The sequence below is a fragment of the Erinaceus europaeus genome, chromosome 4 (assembly GCF_950295315.1).
Source record: "Erinaceus europaeus chromosome 4, mEriEur2.1, whole genome shotgun sequence".
NCBI lineage: Eukaryota > Metazoa > Chordata > Mammalia > Eulipotyphla > Erinaceidae > Erinaceus > Erinaceus europaeus.
In genome coordinates this window covers 105,724,154-105,745,431 of record NC_080165.1, presented here as the reverse complement: position 1 = coordinate 105,745,431, position 21,278 = coordinate 105,724,154, and the positions used below count along the sequence as shown (strand labels likewise).

The window sequence follows — 21,278 nt, the reverse complement described above, 5'->3', positions numbered from 1 at the left end:
GCTGAGTTCTGGCTGATGGTGGTGCTAAGGTATGAACATGGTCTTTGGCAGAAGCCGCCCGAGCTCCTGGCCCTGCAGCATCGTTCCTGGGCACCAGGAGGCAGTGACTCGCTGCCTGTGCAGCCACAGCTCCGGGCCGGGATGGAGACGGCGCTCGGCCCGCCCGTGCCCGAGGGCAGGAGGCAGCTGTCCACCTACCGGTGTGCCTGTCCCGGGAGCCATCAGGCGGCGGCGCCTTTGCTGCAGAGGCGCAGCTGGAACCTTCGTGGGGACCGTAAACTATTCGTAAACCACTGAGAACACAAGCAAACTGTTAACGGAGGGCTGGCTCTGCCGCGCTGGCCGGCAGTACCTGGACTGGCAGCACGGCCGCCCTGCCGCTGTCCAGCCGGGCGCGCAGGCTAAGACACGAACTCGATGCAACTGGAATGGCACAGACCCCGGTGGAGACGCTGATAACTTGTTCCACCGTTCCCGACAAACCCGAGCGCGGTTTTCTTCACTCCCTACCTGACTTCCGGCTCCTCCTCGTAGACGCCGCCGGGCGGACCTTCTTCCCAGAGTGCCTTGCGCCTCCTTCCCAGGCTTCCCCGCGCGCTCTCCACTTTCGTCGCCCGAGTGCGCCGCACAGAGTCTAAGGCGCGTAAGTTGTACTTCAGAGTCTGGCGGGCGGGACTGGTTCTGGCCGGATCACAGTGTGTGTGCGCGGGGCGGCTCAATTCTGAGGCAACCCCGAAGCTGTGCTTCAGCTCGCTGCGGGTATGAGCATGGTGACCTGGGCCCAGAAGCCTGTACTAAAGTGTGCAGCGGGAGTTACCAGATAGAGCTGGCCGGGCGCGTACGCTCCGAGGAACGGAGGTCTGCAGGCCCTCGCCGGCCCCCGTCGACGACGTCAGCCCCGCGCGACGGGCAGGGAGCGCTTGTCACTGCGGCGCCGCGTAGGTCGGGGTAGCGCAAATGCTGTGTCCTTGGCTGCACTGAGCGGCCGGGCGCGGCCAAGGCGGTTGGGGAACGCCAGTTTAATCTCATACACTGCATTTCCAGACCTTCAGAACTTTGAGATGAATTTAGAGACGATTAAACATACCCGTTAAGCTGCAGTTAGGAGGTTTTTAGTATGTTCACGAAGTCATCCAGAGAGAAATGAGATCCTGTTCTCATTATGTCTGGGAACCTTCCTTCTCAAGATATTTCACTTTAGTGCACTCAGATTATTTGTCATCTTGTGGGAGAGAGGTTTGACCTTAAAAGTTGATTATTTGAGAATTCATCTATTCACATATTTTTATTTATTATTTTTTATTCACTTTTTTATAATCTCTAAATTAAAATGGTGTTTTCATAAAGTACCGAGAAAATCGAGTTCCATGCTCATATTGTAAATGAGAATCTTTTTTTTTTTTTTTTTTGCACGCAGAACTCCATTTAATGTCTTTTCCAGTCTTTTTTTTTTTTTTTTTCCCTCCAGGGTTATTACTGGGGCTCGGTGCCTGCACTGTGAATTCACTGCTTCTGGAGGCCATTTTTTCTCATGTTTTTGCCCTTGTCTTTATTGTTATTTTTACCATTGATGTTGTTGGACAGGTCAGAGAAATCGAGAGAGGAGGGGAAGACAGAGAGGGAGACAGAAAGACATCTGCAGACCGGCTTCACCGCCTGTGAAGCAACTCCTCTCCCTGCAGGTGGGGAGCTCGGGCTGGAACCGGTTTCGGGGTGTCTCTCTCCTTCTCCGGCAGGGTGGCCTCCAGGGGAAAGGTAACAGGCTGGTTCTTTCTTGCTCACGACAGGGGTGACACGAAGTAAAAGACACCAGGGGACTCTTAGCGTGCCTAGAATCTGAGTCCTTAGAGTCCCAGAATCCTAGAGTCTGTTTATTAGCAAAATTGACATGAGTTAAGTAGAAAAGCAACGGAGGTAATTATTGTTGAAATATGACAGAAATTACAGGTTTCTTAACAGTCAGCATGCCCCTAAGGTAGGGGGCTGGTATGAGAGGAATTGATGAGATACAAGACAGTTATTTTCCATGACACAAGCAACTTAATTATCCAAAGGTATTTGAGAGAAGCATAGGGGTTAAACCCGTAGGGTGCAACAGAAAGAAGATGAGGGGGTCGGGAGGTGGCGCAGTGGGTTAAGCGCATGTGGCACAAAGCGCAGGAACCGGCGTAAGGATCCCGGTTCGAGCCCCTGGCTCCCCACCTGCAGGGGAGTCGCTTCACGGGCGGTGAAGCAGGTCTGCAGGTGTCTATCTTTCTCTCCCCTTCTCTGTCTTCCCCTCCTCTCTCCATTTCTCTCTGTCCTATCCAACAACAAATTGTGTCAACAAGGGCAATAATAATAACCACAACGAGGCTACAACAAGGGCAACAAAAGGGGGAAAAAAAAATGGCCTCCAGGAGCGGTGGATTCATGGTGCAGGCACCGAGCCCAGCAATAACCCTGGAGGAGGAACAAAAAAAAAAAGAAAAAGAAAAGAAAAGATGAATATCAAAAGCCATATAGTTTGGAATTTCTCTTGTCTGGGGTCTGAGGTGTGTGATGAAGTGTGTGATAAGGTGTGTTCTTCTGTGATCAGAAGGTGACTTTGAATAAGTGAATCTGCGGCCATGTGGCCTGTGGTTAATGGAGGGAAGTACTGGGGTATCTGTGGGCCTGAGAGTCAAGAAGGAAAGAACCAAGTCTGAGTTTCCCCCCTTATGCTCACCTCGGTTGAGAGAGACTTACCAAGAGGTTATCTTCTCAGACCTCCATCCAAAGATGGGGGTAGTTCTCCCTAAGCTCTATCAGGCTTACACATGTTACCAACATCTCCTCCTAATTTCTTTAATTAATGAACAGTGTTTATGGATCAATGTCAGAGCATTTCTTTCCTCTAAAGGAATATGAGTGTAAGGGTGAACTGAGACTCTCTGTACTGTAACAGTAATTATGTCATGTATGCATTTCTTGAGGAATTGAATGAGGCAAGGAATAATCAGCGATAGAGCTACCATAGCTAGCAAAGGGCCTAGGAGAGGCAGAAGCTAAGCAGTTAAAGGAGAAGAGAACCAGGAGTTAGTACCGAAAGAGGAAAAGGAATTCTTAATATCACAGCTAAGTTTGTGCAAGATATTAACATTTCAGTTTTACAAATCTAATTTCATTTACAAAAGAAACATTTTTCTAGACAAAGATCACACTATTTAGCATAAATCAAGTCCAAACCATGGCAGTTCTGGAGTACCACCTTGGCAAGGGAGTTCATCTGTCTCTGGAGAGGCTCCAAGCTGTCCGAGGTGAAGTCAAATGGACTGTCGAAGTTGATTTTCAATGCATCCAGCAGCATAGAGAGATTGTCCCAAAGTCCACCAGCAAGTTTAAGGGATGCAGTCAGTCGATGTGATGTCCAGGGGAAGAAATAGCACGTCTGGTCCTCTGGTGGGTCAGCTCCAGCTGATGAAATTCTTCTTCTTCATAGAGGGTCAGCTGTGGAATAAGAAAAACTAGGAGGCAAGGACCAGGTAGAGAAGAACTGACACGAAAATTAGGTCAGCAGAAAGAGAATTGGGTAGGCTGGTGAGGTTAGCTGGAGTATATACTGGCATGGTGTCCTTTATGGTAAGGACTTGCCAACAGGGACTCTGTGCATTTTCCAAGAGCAGTAATGTCATCCACCATAATAAAAGGAAAACAAACATTCCAGCATTGAAAAAAGAAAAAAAAATGTGTCTCTATGACTATGTGTCTCTATAAATTGGGTGGCTTTGTCAATGAGATATAATAAATGGACAATTCGAATTTCTGTAAATATTAAGAAGATTTAGTATAGTTACTTCATTGACACTGTAGCCAACTAAATACTGGGGGGTGCATTCCCCTTCTTTTTTTTTTATTAATTGAGCTTAAGGGTTATAGTTTTTCTTGTTTGAGCTGTAGCCCACATAAATTTAGAAAAAGTACCAGTTGAGAAAAAAAAAATTTGTTTACCAAACATGGGCAGGTGAGTTACATCAATCTGCCAGAGAGCACTGGCTTTTATCAATGGGGATTAGTCTTAAAATTCTGAATAGCAGAATCTTAATTAAACAAAGCAGGAGCAAGTAAAGTGCTCTCACTATGGCAGGTCAAGCGTTAAAATTTAAGACGCTTGTAAAAAAATGAGAAAAAAAATTTTAGGATATGAGTGACTTTAGGAGTCATCACACACCCATAAATAAAAAAGAAAAATGTTTAGTTTTAAATCTTACCATATGAGCAGTTGGTTCTTCATGTGCAGGTTGTACCTATTTACTTAAGAGAGAAAATAACGTGTACCAAGTTAAAAGTTTAATGGTTAGAATTGGCTTGAGTTCCTTCATATGATTTTAGAAGGCTCTTTATTAAAATATACCAGTATGTTATAGAAAGTCAATACCTAATGTGTTGACATGATAAAATGTTTACTATTTTTTTTTAATCACTTAAACAATTTTAAACTTAGTTTGCTAGAATCTTTATCACAAAGCTTATCACACCCTTAGGGCAGCTATAAACAAGGGTGGGTACACAACTTAATTGATCTTTCACTTAAAAAGCTAAGATAAACCTCATTGCTTAAATGTTTACTGTTACATTTATTTTAGATGACAATATTAGACTAAATAATTTTGTTGAATCACATCTGCCGAATAAAAAAAAATTTTATCAGGCCAGGAATATCATGTTTAACCCTTTATTCCTGGCAAGGCCACTGCTCTACCCTGACTGGGTCATTAGAAAGCCAGACTAAGCACGGAATTTGTTACAGTGGCAGTTGGTATTAGGGTGCTGGTGATATTTAGAATTTTCACCCTCGTGAGAGAGATGCCCTGTAGAGGGGTCAGAACAGATAATCACATTTAAAGATTCTAATAAATCTCTGTCCAATAGGTTAGTGCTGATGTCAGCGATCAAAGGGCGGAAAAGTCCGGTAGTCCCATCAGGATCTTCCCAAACAAGTGGGTCTTGGGTCTGAAAGACCTGTGTAAGGCCGCCCACCCCATAAAGTCTAGGTCCAGGGAGGAGATTCCAGTGCCTGGGCACCTCCTTCTGTCTTAAAATAGTTCTGTCAGCTCCGGTATCAATCAGACATTTAAAAGGTTTTTTGTCAATCTGGAGTGTCATAATTGGGTGACCTCGTTCAATAACAGGGGTAGTCCACAATACTTCTGGCTCTGGACTAGCACCTACCCTTTCCAGCTGGCTATCTTTATCCTGGGTCCTCTCGTGGACTGGGTGCTCTCCCCTATGCTCAGCAGGGAGCAGTGCAGGGGGCAGAAGACAGGCTCCCTGGCTAGATGGAGGCGTGATATCTACAGAGCATTTTATTTCCATATCTTTCCCTCTTTCAGGGGCTAAGGGTTGCCCCAAATCTAGTTTAAATCTTTGTCAAAGTCTGGTAAAGGAGTGCCATCTTTATGCGTTTTAGAACAACACTCTTTTCTCCGATGATAGCCCTTCTGGCACCGAGAACAAAGTGTCTTAGCTTTCTGGTTGCCAGATGGGGTGCGTGGTCCTTGCTTGCCTTTAAAACACTGGTTACGCCAGTGCCCCTCGCGACTGCACTGAAAGCAGGCTCCCTTCTGTTTATCTAGGGCAGCTGCAAAAGCTTGCGCCAAAGTGGTGGCCTGGTGAGTGCTGGACCCTATCTCTTGAGTGGCTAAAATCCACTGACTTGGGGTCTCATTCTTTAGAGACAAACATGCCTGACGGAAGTCTGGAAGCATTCCTTCCCATACTATAGTTTTTAATAATAACTGACGGGCATTTGGATCAGAAAATTTTCTCTCTAGGCTGGCTGTACTCTGGTGATAAACTTATTTAAAGACTCGTCTCGCTCCTGGCATAGGGTAAATATAGGGGCAGGACTCTCGCCTGTAGGCGGTCTTAATTGGTCCCATGCCTGCATTGCGCAGAGGCGCACCTGGTCAAAGTAACCGGGTGGAAACCTGGCCTCTGCCTGAAGAATTCTGGTGCTCAAGCAGCCTGTGCCAAATAATGCATCGGAATTCCAATCTGGCTGCCCTTCAGTATTTCTACGGGCTTGCTGCAAACACTCATCCCGAAAAAATGCTTCCCACTGGAGAAAAAGCGGGCTAAGCAGTACAGCTCTCATAATATCCCTCCAATCTTGGGGTGTATTTAAACTTTATAGATAACCCTGGAGAATAGACTTTGTCCAAGGGGAATGAATCCCATCTTCCTGAATAGCGATTTTGAGTTCTTTTAAATCAGAAACTGCATAGGGGTACCAGGAGCTAGTTTTCTGCCTGTTTGGGACCAAATTTACAGGGTACGCACTAAGCTGTCCTGGGGAAAACTGATCTCTTAGCTGGCATAAGCGTTCAGAGTCTGTCATAGCCACTTTTGGAGCGACAGGGAGCAGTGAGGTAGTTGGAGCAGGAAGAGGAGGGAGAGGGGCGGTGCACAGGGTCTGTGCAGGTGGCTGTGGATCCCGCGGCTGCCTTTCATTTACTGGCATGTCCTGCGGCTCTGGCACAGCCAGAATCACTGGCGCGGATGATAGCGCCTGTTGTGCCGAGGGTGACAGCGCTTGTGGGAGCTGTACAGGTTGCGGCAGTGACGGCAATGAAGCCGTGGGTGCCTCTAACTGCACACTGGGTTGTGGCAGTGATGGCAATGAAGCCGTGGGTGCCTCTAACTGCGCACTGGGTGCAGCCGGTGGTGACTGACCTGGTGGCTGAATCAGAGGTGCCTGTGCCTTTGGAACTGGCTCTGTTACTGCCCAAGGCGGTGATACAGGCAAAAATAATGCTTGTGGTCCAGGGGGCAACACCGGAGACGGTGGCCTGGTCCATGCAGGGAAGGGCAGGGGTATCTGAGGAGGAGGCGGAGGTGGAGAGGAAGGTGCAGAGAATGGTGGAGGGAGAGACGGAAACTGCAGAACAGATTCTTCAGATTCTGCCCTTTCTGGAGAAAAAAGCTTAGACTTAGCCAAGAGAGCAACCTGATCCCTTAATTCCTGAATAGCAGTCTCAAGGCTAGCCTCTTTTTAGTATCTGATCCTTTCAATTCCTTTAAGACTTGCACTGGGGGTGCCAGAGTGGCCTCGCCCTCCAGCGACTTGGCTGAGGGAGAGCTGTCCCTTTTCTCTGGTTCCTTAGCAGATGCTTCGCACTGTTTTAATGCAGCAATGATTGCCAGGAACTGAACATCTAGCTCTCTTAATCCTTCAGCTTCCTCCTTGCGGGCTAAATATGCCACACAGGCCCATGACTCCGGGTCATAGATATGCTCTTTCCTAAACCAGGGGGCTACATGAATTACCACATTCCAAAATCGTAGGGCCTGTTTCCTTGATAGCTTTAACGCCCTGGTAGCTAACAAGTTTCGAAAGCACTTAATTGGAGGTTCCTCCTGGGTTGAAAAAAAATTCCCCATGTCTGTTTAGCTCAGAAATTAGGTGAGGGTCTAGAGCAAATGTTACAAAATTTGGATAGGAGGAAAGATTAGGTCAGACCCGTTAAGATTCAACGGGGGAAGAATACTCAGTTTTCTCAGAGCCTGGCCAGGGTTCTGTTCCACTGAGGTTCTCCCTCTGTATCCTCTCCACGAGCTTCCCTGGAGTGTGAAAAGATAGGGAGAAGGAGAGAAAGATCACAGGGGCTCAAATGAGAGCCTTGGGGTTACCTTTCTGATGTGCTTCGCTATATCTTCTTGATTTCCTGAAGCCACGGTCCTGATCCCCTCGGTTGGGCCAGCGTTTTTCAACCGGGTGAAGGCTGATGCCTGATGGGCCGATTTTCCTCTTGAGGTCGGGAAATTCTGCCCTACATTGGGCGCCAGATTTCGGGGTGTCTCTCTCCTCCAGCAGGGTGGCCTCCAGGGGAAAGGTAACAGGCTGGTTCTTTCTCGCTCACGACAGGGGTGACACGAAGTAAAAGACACCAGGGGACTCTTAGCGTGCCTAGAATCTGAGTCCTTAGAGTCCCAGAATCCTAGAGTCTGTTTATTAGCAAAATTGACATGAGTTAAATAGAAAAGCAATGGAGGTAATTATTGTTGAAATATGACAGAAATTACAGGTTTCTTAACAGTCAGCATGCCCCTAAGGTAGGGGGCTGGTATGAGAGGAATTGATGAGATACAAGACAGTTATTCTCCATAACACAAGCAACTTAATTATCCAAAGGTATTTGAGAGAAGCATAGGGGTTAAACCCGTAGGGTGCGACAGAAAGAAGATGAATATCAAAAGCCATATAGTTTGGAATTTCTCTTGTCTGGGGTCTGAGGTGTGTGATGAAGTGTGTGATAAGGTGTGTTCTTCTGTGATCAGAAGGTGACTTTGAATAAGTGAATCTGCGGCCATGTGGCCTGTGGTTAATGGAGGGAAGTACTGGGGTATCTGTGGGCCTGAGAGTCAAGAAGGAAAGAACCAAGTCTGAGTTTCCCCCCTTATGCTCACTTCGGTTGAGAGAGACTTACCAAGAGGTTATCTTCTCAGACCTCCATCCAAAGATGGGGGTAGTTCTCCCTAAGCTCTATCAGGCTTACACATGTTACCAACAAACCGGGATCCTTAAACAAGTCCTTGCGCTTTGCACCACCTGCACTTAACCTGCTGCACTTAACCTGTATATCGTCTGACTCCCTCCAGTCTTCTTTTTTTTTTTTTTGGTAGCAATTTCACAGTTTAGAATGTTTGATCAAGGCATGGGGGGAGGATAATAGCACTGATAAATGATTTAGCTTTTGTGGTCCTAGACATGTTATGATGTCATGTGGCATCCCATACTTGACATTCATATTTTTTTTTTATAGTTAAAAAAAAATTCTTTAGATCTTTAAGAAATTCATAGTTTTTTAAAGATCTATTTATTTACTTATTTGTGAAATACATGTTTTTATTTCTTTTTTAAGTTTTTAAAGTTTTATTTATTAACTTTTTTTTTTTTTGACTCCAGGGTTATCCCTGGGGCTCGGTGCCTGCAGTACAAATCGACTGCTCTTGTGACTATTTTTTGATTTTTTTTTTTTTTTTGATAGGACAGAGAGAAGTTGAGAGGGGAGGGGAAGATACAGATGGAGAGAAAAAGGTACCTGCAGACCTGCCTCACCACTTGTGAAACGACCCCCTTGCAGGTGGGGAGCCTTCGGCTCTAATTGGGAATCCTTGGGCAGGTCCTTGCACTTGGTACTATGTATGCTTAACCTGGTGTGCTACCACCCAGTCCCTTATCTTAATTTATTGGATAGAGACAGCCAGAAACTGAGCTAGTAGAGGGAGATAGGGAGAGAGTCAGAGAGATGTTTTCTCCTTGTAGGTGGGGATTGGGGGACTCGAACTCCATCCTTGCTCATTGTAATGTGCACTCAACCAGGTGTGCCACCACTGAGCCCCTATTTTTAAAATTTCTTTATTGGGGGAATTAATGGTTTACAGTTGACAGTAAAATACAATAGTTTGTACATGCAAACATTTCCACATAATAAAACCCCCTCTAGGTCCTCCTCTGCCATCATGTTCCAGGACCTGAACACTCCTGCCCACAGCAGAGTCTTTCACTTTGGTGCAACTCCCTCTAGGTCCTCCTCTGCCATCATGTTCCAAGATCTGAACCGTCCTGCCCACACCAGAGTCTTTCAATTTGGTGCAGTACACCAACTCCAGTCCAAGTTCTGCTTAGTGTTTTCCCTTCTGTTCTTATTTTTCAACTTCTATGAATAAGATCATTCCATACTCATCCTTTTGTTTCTGACTTATCTCACTTAACAAAATTTCTTCAAGCTGTATATAAGATAGGGTAAGCAAGGTGAATTCACCATTTTTAATAGCTGAGTAGTATTCCATTGTGTATATAGACCATAACTTTCTCAGCTGCTCATTTCTTGTTGGATACCTGAGTTACTTCCAGGTTTTGGCTATTACAAATTGTGCTGCTATGAACATAAGTATACACAGATCTTTTTGAATGTCTGTGTTTGGTTCTTTAGGATATATCTCCAGGAGAGGAATTGCGGGATCATAGGGTAGGTCCATTCTAGTCTTCTGAGAGTTCTCTAGACTGCTCTCCACAGAGGTTGGACCGATTGACATTCCCACCAGCAGAGCAGGAGGGTTCCTTTGTCCTCACAACTTCTCCAGCATTTGTTACTGCTACCTTTTAAGATGTATTAACAAGAAAACCAGAGCATCACTCTGGCACATGCAAGACTCCATAGCTTTAGCCACTGTGTTGCCTCCTGACCACTATATTGGTAACTTTATGGTTCTGCTAGTACATGATCTAAAAATCTAGAACATATATGTTTCCTGAGACACAACTTTGAATTTGTTCATTTGCAGAGGTGATGGAGTAGGCAGGTGTTGGGTCAACCTGTTAAAAGGTGGTCTTTCTGAGGGTGGTTTTACTTTTTTTTTAAAAAATTTTTATTTATAAAATGAAAATATCAACAGGACTACAGGATAAGAGGGGGTACATTTCTACACATTTCCCACCACCAGAGCTCCCTATCCAATCCCCTCCCTTGATAGCTTTCCTATTCATCCCTCTGGATGTATGGACCCAGGGTCATCATGGGGTGCAGAAGGTGGGAGGTCTGGCTTCTGTAATTGCTTCTCTGCTGAACATGGGCATTGACAGGTCGATCCATACTCCCAGCCTGTCTCTCTCTTTCCCTATGGGGCAGGGATCTGGGGAGGCAGGGGTTCCAGGACACAGGTGGGGTTGTCTGGCCAGGGAAGTTAGGTTAGCATCATGATAGCATCTGGAACCTGGTGACTAAAAAAGAGTTAAGATATAATGCAGAAAATATTGTTGACTAATCATGAACCTAAAGGCAAGAATATTGCAGATGCAGATTTGGGGTTTCCATTTTGGAAAAAGTTCATAGGTCTATGTTAGGTATCTTCTAAGGGGCCCATGAATTTATTAGTTTTTGCCTGAGCCTCACATCTAATACGCAGGTGAACCCAGGTTATTGTCTAGGGATATATTGTCATAGTTGGTAAAAGGGCTAGAAAGCTGGATTAGGGAAGAGCATAGCTTCCAAATATGGGGAAAGTATATAAATATTGTTAACTGTCAACCCCATAAATTTGATCTGGGGCTCATATTCAGCTTAGGAGCCTATGTAACCTCTGCATCCCTGTAGGTCTGAGCTTGTATTCTGTGGTCATGGCTAGGAACATTCCAGGCTGCACTAATTTCAGGACCCATCTTCCTTAATATGTTGTCCAACCTCCCTTCGTAGAATGGAACATTCCCTACCATTGCTGATCCACACTGAAGGCAAGGTCCACTAGGGGCCCACAGAGGAGTCCATTATGTTGTTCCTAATGGAGATGACCTGTGACAGTGGCAAAAAGGATCTGTTAGAGGTCTAGGCCCATCATGTCTGTGGGAATCCCAGGACTCCCTGACTAGGGCCCCAGGTGATGGGGTGGCCTGGTAGTGACCAAAGAGTCATCATTAAAGTATGCCAGTCTCTTGACCGTATTCAGCTTTTGTAGTCCTTACTTTGTCTGACAAGGTTAGCCTTGGAGTGAGTGAGGGATGTGTAGTAGAAAGTAGCTGAGGAGGCTAACTAGGTCTAAGTAGAAACTATTTCATTAGGTACTTTATGGTGTCTTTTTAGGTCTTTCTACTTGCTTCATTTATTGACTCACTGTAAACTATTGTGCACTTTTGCTTTAAGGTATATATTTTCCCCCAACTTATGGTTACATGTGTACATGAGCCCTATCTCTTGGGCACTGGTCTATATCTAGGTTTTGAGGTTTTTTTAAGAAGTGCACCACACAGGGGGCCGGGTGGTAGTACAGTGAGTTAAGTGCACGTGGCATGAAGCACAAGGAGCCCAACTCAAGCTCCCGGCTCCCACTTGCAGGGTGGGGGGGTGTTGCTTCACAGGTGGTGAAGCTGGTCTGGAGGTATCTGTGTGTGTGTGTGTGTGTGTGTGTGTGTGTGTGTGTGTGTTCCCTTCCTCTCTCAGTTTCTCTCTGTTCTATCCAACAACAGTGCAACAATGACAGCAATAGCAACTATAAATAACAAGGACAACAAAAGGGGGGGATGGCCTTCATGAGCAGTGGATTTGTATTGCAGGCACCCAGCTCCAGCAATAACCCTAGAGGCAAAAAAAAAAAGTGGGGCCACCCCATCAGTTGGGGCCCTATTCAGGGAGTCCTGAGATTCCCAAACAGACATGATGGGCCTAGAACTCGAATAAATATCTCTCTCCATTGTTACCAGTCACCTCTATCAGGAACAACACAATAGACCCCTTTGTGGGCCCCCATAGGATCTTGCCCTCAACGTGGGTCAACAATGGTAGAGAATGTTCCATCCTCCGAAGGGAGAATGGACAATATACTCTATGCTACACCTGAGGAAGATGGGTCCTGATATTGGGGCAGCTTGCAATGTTCCTACTCATGACCACAGAATGTGAGCTCAGATCTATAGAGATGCAGAGGTCACATAGGCTCCTAAACTGAATATGGGCCCCAGGTCACATTAAATCGATGGGGTTTACAGTCAACAATATTTATATGCCTTTCCCATATTAGGGAGCTACTCTCTTCCCTGATCCAGCTTTCTGGTCTTTTTTCCATCCATAACATCATCTCCCTAGACAATAACTAGGATTCACCTGCATATCAGATTTCAGGCTCAGGGAAAAACAAACAAAAAACTCATATAGACACAGGCCCTTTGCAATATAACTAAAATATGCCTACTAGCTATCTACAAAATGGAGGACTCCCCCCCCCCCCCAACTCTTCATCTGCTCTATTCCAGCCTTTAGGTTCATGATTAATCAACAGTTTGTTTGGCTTTGTATGTTAACTCTCTTTTCAGCCACCAGGTTCCAGATGCTAACATGATGCCAACCAGGCTTCCCTGGACAGACAGCCCCACCAATATGTCCTGGAGCCCTACTTCCCCAGAGCCCTTCTCCACTAGGGAAAGAGAAAGACATGCTGGGAGTATGGATCAACACCCATGTTCAGCGGGGAAGCATTTACAGAAGCCAGACCTTCCACCTTCTGCATCCTACAATGACCTTGGGTCCATACTCCTAGGGGTTAAAGAATAGGAAAACTGGGGAGTCCGGCAGTAGTGTAACAGGTTAAGCGCAGGTGGCGCAAAGCACAAGGACTGGTGTTAAGGATCCAAGTTCAAGCCCCCGGCTCCCTACCTGCAGGGAATCGTTTTGCAAGCGGTAAAGCCTGTCTGCAGGTATCTTTCTTTCTCTCTCCCCCTCTGTCTTCCCCATTTCTCTCTGTCCTATCCAACAACGATGACATCAATAACAACAACAATAAGACCTTTAACAAAACAACAAGGACAACAAAAGGGAATAAATAAATATTTTAAATTAAAAAAAAGAATAGGAGAGCTATCAAGGGAGGGGATGGGATATGGAGTTCTGATGGTGGGAATTGTGTGGAGTTGTACTCCTTATCCCATGGTTTAGTCAGTGTTTCCTTTTATAAGTAAAACAAATAAATAAATGAAGAAAGAAAAAAAAAAAAAAGAAATGGATCACCTGAAATGTAATTAAGGAGGCCTAGGAAATGTCTCACCAGAGTAATGAAGCTAAAGGGTTGACATTCCATGCCTGAAGTCTGTGGACACAGTCCAAAGTGAAGCATGCTGTGGTGGTACTGGTTGCATTGATTCGGTTGGGATCAGCATGCAGGAAAGTGAGCCCCACCCTAGAAGTTCCAGGCCCAGTTCCAGGGAGAAATAAGAGCTTTATAGAAAAGGGGGAAGGTTCCTGCTGTCTTAGGGTTTAAGAAGGCAATAGTTGGTTATTGCCATGACCAAATTATTTGGCAATTGGGTTAACTTTGAAAATTCCATTGTTAGGATTTGCTGTATCATACAAGACCTCACCATAATTTATGTCTTTTTATGCTATTTATATATAGCTGTATCTTATAAAGTAATGCCACCATATCAGTTGCTTCTGTTCTCCCTGGTCTAAGCTTTTAGGAGAGTCAACATGTCAAAGAACAAGTCATTATTAGAAGTGTATTAACAATTTGAGATCACAGATAAAATTCAATCTGGTTATCAATTTGAAGTTTTAATTGCTTAGATTGAAGGAACTATGGTCTATGCATTAAAAAGTTTGAGACATCGGATCCATTTTCCCCTCTTATATTAATTAAATAGTGATTTATAGGACTATAAGTTAATAGGAATGTTAACACCATTCCCACCACCAAAGATGTGTGCCCCTACCCCCTACCCCTACCCCCCTGGAGAAAACTGAACATCTACCTTCACTCTCCACCCAGAAATTTTTACTTTGGTGCCATACTTAAAACTCAGTCAGATTCTGCTTTGAGTTTCCCTTTCTGTACTTTTTTCTGAACTTCTATTTATGAGTGGGATCATCCCATATTCGTGTTTGTCTTTCTAACTTATCTCACTTAACATAATTACTTCTAGCTCTGTCCAAGATGGGTCAGAGAAGGTGGGTTTATTGTTCTTAATAGCTTTGTAGTATTCCATTGTGTAAACATACCACAGCTTTCTCAGCCATTCATCTGTTGTTGGGCACCTGGTTTGCTACCAGGTTTTAGCTATTACGAATTGTGCTGCTATGAACATAGGTGTACTCATATCTTTTTTGTTGGGTGTTATGGAGTCCTTAGGATATATCCCTAGGAGAGGAATTACTGGGTCATATGGGAAGTCTATCTCTAACCTTGTGAGGGTTCTCCAGACTGTTCTCCACAGAGATTGGACCAATTTACACTCCCACCAGCAGTATAGAAGGGTTCTTTTGTCATCACAACCTTTCCAACATTTGTTGCTGCTATCCTTTTTTATGTATGCCATTCTCAAATGGGTGAGGTGGTATTTCAATGTTGTCTTTATTTGCATTTCTCTGACAGTGACCTGGAGCAATTTTTCATGTGTTTGGTGGCCTTTTGGATCTCTTCTGTATTGAATATTCTGTTCATATCCTCTGCCTATTTTTGGATGGGACCATTTGCTTTTTTGTTGCTAAGTTTGCTAAGCTCTTTATATATTTTGGTGATTAGTCTCTTCTCTGATGTATGACATGTGAAGATCACCTCCCATACTGTGAGGGGTCTCTTTGTCTGGGTGATGGTTTCTCTTGCTCTACAGAAACTTTTTTTTAAAAAATTTATTTCTTTATTGGGCAATTAATGTTTTATATTCAATAGTAAATACAATAGTTTGTACATGCATAACATTCCCCAGTTTCCCATTTAACAATACAACCCCCACTATGTCATTTATCATCCTTCATGGACCTGTATTCTCCCCACCCACCCACCCCAGAGTCTTTTACTTTGGTATGATACGCCAATTCCATTTCAGGTTCTACTTGTGTTGTCTTTTCTGATCTTGTTTTTCAACTTCTGCCTGAAAGTGAGATCATCCCATATTCATCCTTCTGTTTCTGACTTATTTCACTCAACATGATTTTTTCAAGGTCCATCCAAGATCGGCTGAAAACAGTGAAGTCACCATTTTTTACAGCTGAGTAGTATTCCATTGTGTATATATACCACAAGTTGCTCAGCCACTCATCTGTTGTTGGACACCTGGGTTGCTTCCAGGTTTTGGCTATTACAAATTGTGCTGCCAAGAACATATGTGTACACAGATCTTTTTGGATGGATGTGTTGGGTTCCTTAGGATATATCCCCAGGAGGGGAATTGCAGGGTCATAGGGTAGGTCCATTTCTAGCCTTCTGAGAGTTCTCCAGACTGTTCTCCACAGAGGTTGGACCAATTGACATTCCCACCAGAAGTGCAGGAGGGTTCCTTTGACCCCACACCCTTTCCAGCATTTGCTGCTGTTACCTTTTCTGACGTATGACATTCTCACAGGAGTGAAGTGGTATCTCATTGTTGTCTTGATTTGCATTTCTCTGACAATCAGAGACTTGGAGCATTTTTTCATGTGTTTCTCGGCCTTTTGGATCTCTTTTGTGGTGAATATTCTGTCCAAGTCCTCCCCCCATTTTTGGATGGGGTTATTTGTTGTCTTGTTGTTGAGTCTGGCAAGCTCTTTATATATGTTGGTTATTAAACTCTTATCTGATGTATGGCATGTAAAGATCTTCTCCCATTCTGTGAGGGGTCTCTTGGTTTGGGTAGTGGTTTCTTTTGCTGTGAAGAAACTTTTTAATTTGATGTAGTCCCATAGGTTTCTACTTGCCTTAGTCTTCCTGGTAATTGGATTCGTTTCATTGAATATGTCCTTAAAATTTATGCGGAAAAAAGTTCTTCCAATATTTTCCTCTAAGTATCTGATAGTTTCTGGTCTAACATCCAAGTCCTTGATCCACTTGGAATTTACTTTTGTATTTGGTGAAATACAGTGATTCAGCTTCATTCTTCTGCATGTTTCAACCCATTGTTTCCAACACCATTTGTTGAAGAGACTCTGCTTTCCCCATGTAATAGTCTGGGCCCCTTTGTCAAAGATTAGATGTCCATAGGTGTGGGGCCTCATTTCTGGGCTCTCAATTCTATTCCACTGGTCAGTGTGTCTATTCATGTTCCAGTACCAAGCAGTTTTGATGACAGTGGCCCTATAATACAGTTTGAGATCTGGCAGTGTGATGCCTCTAGTTCTGTTCTTTTTTCTCAAGATTGTTTTGGCAATTCTAGGTCTTTTCTGGTTCCAGATAAACATTTGTAACATTTGTTCTATTCTCCTAAAAAATGTGCTTGGGATCTTGATGGGGATAGCATTAAATTTGTAGATGGCTCTGGGTAGTATATTCATTTTGATGATGTTAATTCTTCCAACCCATGAACATGGAATATCTTTCCACTTCTTTGTGTCTTTTTCAGTTTCCTTGAGTAGTGACTCATAATTTTCAGTATATAAGTCTTTCACTTCTTTGGTTAGGTTTACTCCTAGATATTTTATTGTTTTGTTGCTATAGTAAGAGGAATTGATTTCTGGACTTCAATTTCTTCTAACTTAGTGTTTGCATAGAGGAATGCCACTGACTTTTGAATGTTAATTTTGTAGCCTGACACCTTACTGTATTGCCTGGTGATTTCCAAAAGCTTCTTGCTGGATTCCTTAGGTTTTTCCATGTATACTATCATGTCATCTGCAAATAAGGAGAGTTTGACTTCTTCTCTTCTAATCTATATCCATTTAATTCCTTGCTCCTGCCTGATTGCTATGGCAAGAACTTCCAACACTATGTTGAATAGTAATGGTGATAGTGGGCAGCCCTGTCTAGTACCTGATCTGAGTGGAAATGCTTCCAGTTTTTCACCATTGAGTAAGATGTTGGCTGTAGGTTTGCTATATATAGACTCCACTATCTTCAGGAATTTTCCATCTATTCCTATTTTTTGTAGTGTTTTGATCATAAAGGGATGTTGTATTTTGTCAAAGGCTTTCTCTGCATCTATTGATATGACCATGTGGTTTTTGGTCTTGCTTTTGTTGATGTGGTGGATCACATTGATTGATTTACGTATATTAAACCAACCTTGCATGCCTGGGATAAACCCCACTTGGTCATGATGAACAATCTTTTTGATATACTGCTGTATCCTGTTGGCTAGAATTTTGTTCAATATTTTCGCATCTGTGTTCATATTGGTCTGTAGTTTTCTTTTTTGGTTGTGTCCCTGTCTGCTTTTGGTATCAGGGTGATGTTGGCTTCATAGAAGCTGGCAGGGAGTATTCCAGTGTCTTCAATCTTCTGGAAGACTTTTAAAAGTAGAGGTATTAGTTCTTCTTTGAAGGTTTTGTAGAATTCATTTGTAAAACCATCTGGTCCAGGACTTTTATTTTTGGGGAGATTTTTTGATAACTGTTTCAATTTCATTAGCTGTGATCGGCCTGTTTATGTTATCCACTTCCTCTTTACTTAGTTTTGGAAGTTGGTAGGTATCTAGGAAATCGTCCATTTCTTCCAGGTTCTCTAACTTGGTGGCATATAGTTGTTCATAGAAGCCTCGCATGATATGTTGAATTTCTGCGGTGTCTGTTGTGATATCTCCTCTTTCGTTTACTATCCGATTTATTTGGGTCTTCTCCCTTTTTCGTTCTGTGAGTCTGGCTAAAGGTTTGTCGATTTTGTTCACTGTTTCAAAGAACCAACATTTACTTTCATTGATCTTTTGTATGGTTTTCCTATTCTCAATGTTATTTATTTCTGCCCTGACTTTAGTGATTTCTATCCCTCTGGTTGCTTTAGGGTTCCTTTGTTGTTCTTCTTCTAGGTCTTTAAGATGTGCAATCAGGCTGTTTATTTGTGCTTTTTCTTTTTTCCTAATGTGTTCTTGTATAGCTATGAACTTCCCTCTTAGGACTGCTTTAGCTGTGTCCCAAATATTTTGATAGCTTGTGTCTTCATTTTCATTGAACTCTCGAAACATTTTGATTTCTTCCTTGATTTCTTCTTTGACCCAGAAGTTGTTAAGAAGTGTACTGTTGAGCTTCCACATTTTGGGACTGTTACTAATCTTTTGTTGAAGTGTTAGTTTGATTCCACTGTGGTCTGAGAAGATGCTTGGGATGATTTCAATGCTCTTTAATTGGCTGATGCTGTCTTTTGGCCTAACATATGGTCTATCTTTGAGAATGACCCATGTGGATTTGAGTAAAATGTGTATTCCAGTTTCCTGGGGTGAATGATTCTGAAAATGTCCAATAGTTCTAGTTTATTGACTTTATTGATTTTCTGCTGGATGATCTGTCATGTTGAGAGAGTGGGGTGTTGAAGTCCCCTACTATGATTGTGTTACTGTTAATATATTGCTGTAGCTCTTTCAGTAGAAGTTTGATGTATTTAGATGGCTTCTCATTGGGTGCATAGATGTTAATAATTGTTAAGTCCTCTTGATTGACTGATCCTCTGAGCATTAAGTAGTGTCCATTCCTATCTTTTTTAATTTTATCTATTTTAAAGTCTATCATGTCAGATATGAGAATAGCTGTTCCTGCCCTTTTTTGTGGGCCATTGGCTTATATGATAGTTTTCCATCCTTTCACTTTGAGTCTGTGTTTGTCTTGTTGAGTTAGGTGGGTTTCCTGTAGACAGCATATTGTTGGGTTGTGTTTTCTGATCCATCTTCCTACTCTGTGTCTTTTAATAGGTGAATTCAGGCCATTCACATTTATTGATATCAAAGACTGAAGATACTTTAACGCCATTCTTGTAGAGTTTTAGAGTGTTTTGATATATGTCCTATTTGTGGTGGTCTGGTTGTTTATAGGAGACCTTTCAGAACTTCTTTCAGGGCAGGCTTGGTGATGGTTGCTTCCTTCAACTGTTGCTTGTCTGAGAAGGTTTTGATGCCTCCCTCTAGTCTGAATGACAGTCTAGCAGGATATAGTATTCTTGGCTGAAAGCCTTTCTCACTGAGCACTCGATAGATATCCTGCCATTCTCTTCTTGCCTGTAGTGTTTGTATGGAGAAGTCTGCTGCTGATCTTATGGGTTTTCCTTTGTAGGTGACTCTTTGTTTTTCTCTTGCAGCCTTGAGGATCCTTTCTTTATCCTTATTCCTTTCCATTCTAAGTATGATATGTCTTGATGTCTTTAGGTCTGGGTTAATTCTTTTTGGGACCCTCTGGGCTTCTTGAATTTTTATGTCTTTGATGTTGTCTAGACTAGAGAAGTTTTCATCTATTATGGCCTGGAAAATGCTTTCTTCCTCTCCTTCTCTTTCTTCCGCTGGTATGCCAATAATGCGTATATTGTTTCTTTTGAAGTCATCCCATAGGACTCTGTTGTTGTTTTCTGCATCTCTTAATCTCTTTTTGAGATCTCTTACTTCTTTTTTAGTTGTCTCTAATTCATCCTCAATCTTGCTAATTCTGTCTTCAGCCTCATAGATTCTATTCTCTCTGTCCTCTACTGTTCTGGAGTTCATCTATTTTGTTGCCCTGCTCTGATACTGTTTTAGCTTGTTCAGCTAGTTGCCTTCTTAGCTCAGCGATTTCAGCTTTCAGCTCTCTAATAACCATGAGATAATTAGTATTTTCTTCCATATTGCCATTTGTTGTTCCTGCATTTCTGATTATAATTTTTTCAAATTCTTTACTCACTCCTGTTATTATTTCCTTATCTAATGTTTGGATGTTGAACTCGTTGTTTTGTGCTTTACCCTCTGGAGGACTTTTAGTTGGACTCTTGTCCTGGTTCGATTCTCCAATATTTTTTCTTGTTGTTTTAACCATTTTATATATTATGTTATGAGTTCCCTTTATCAGTACTTTTCAAATTATTCATCACTATTGCCTGGATTGACTTGTGTCTAAGTAAGTTAATTAAAGGGTTCACAGTGTTGGAAGTTAACAGTTGTTTCAATCCCTGAGTTGGAGCTCAGTGGTTTAAAAGCCTCTTTCTTTTTTTTTTTTCTTCCCTGTAGGCTATGGGAGCCTGAGGTTTTTAAACTATCTATAGGCTTCTTAGCTTAATCATTGACTCCTGACCAAGAGATAAAGCAGGGTGTGGCAGAGATAATCCAGTGGTTATGCAAAGAGACTTTCACAGCCCCTCAACTATGCCACCGAGGTATAGGTCTTCTGAGTCCTGGTTAGATCTCTGTCCCCTGGTGTCCCTCCCTGTCGCTGCTCCAGATTCTGAGGTTAGTAGTAATGGGGACTCAGAGTTGCACTTGGTGAGTCTCTGGGGAGTCCTTTCCTCCCTTAAGCTGTCCTCTTGTTGGTGGAGCATACTGGAGGTGGTGTCTCAACTGATAGATAAACTGCTGAACTGTTAGCTGTCACTTAATCTCTCCTTAGGCTCCTCTCTCCTCTCTGTCACCAGCCACACGTGTTTATACTCACCGGTGATTTACTGGGTTCCTGTGGTCATTCTAGTCCTGTCTTGTTTCGGTCCTGGGTCCTGGGTAGTCTCCTTTGGTATTCCTAGTTCATCCGGGAGAGGAGAGGAGAGAAAGCCATCTGCTGCTCGTAGCTCCACCTTTGGAAGTCTCCTGAAAATTGACAGTTTTCAGAAGCTTTTCAATTTGATGTCCTATTGATTTGTTTTTGTTTTAGTCTTCTTGCAATTGGGTTTGTATCATCAAAGATGTCCTTGAGGTTTAGGTAGGAAAGTGTTCCACCAATGTTTTCCTCTAAGTATTTGATAGTCTCTGGTCTAACATACAGGTCCTTTATCCATTTGGTGTTGACTTTTGTTTCTGGTGAAATAAAGTGGTTCAGTTTCATTCTTTTGCATGTTTTCCTGGCATCATTTATTGAAGAGAGCCTCCTCCTTCCATTTAATAATTTGGGCCCCTTTATCAAAGATTAGATGTCCATAGGTGTGGG

The 21,278-nt window shown here is 43.1% G+C and overlaps 1 protein-coding gene across 7 annotated transcripts in view; it reads left to right on the top strand.

Moving 5' to 3' along the window:
* Positions 1–491: 491 nt before the first annotated feature.
* RAD52 (RAD52 homolog, DNA repair protein) overlaps positions 492–21,278 on the top strand; it is a 45,093-nt gene continuing 24,306 nt past the window's right edge. For 2 of the 7 annotated variants that reach the window (XM_016189480.2, XM_016189478.2), the window contains exon 1: positions 492–643. The gene's annotated coding sequence lies outside the window, so the exon portion shown is untranslated. Of the gene's footprint in view, positions 648–919; positions 939–21,278 lie in introns of those variants that run through there. The other 5 variants (XM_060190337.1, XM_016189479.2, XR_009549565.1 and 2 more) reach the window with 4 other exon arrangements.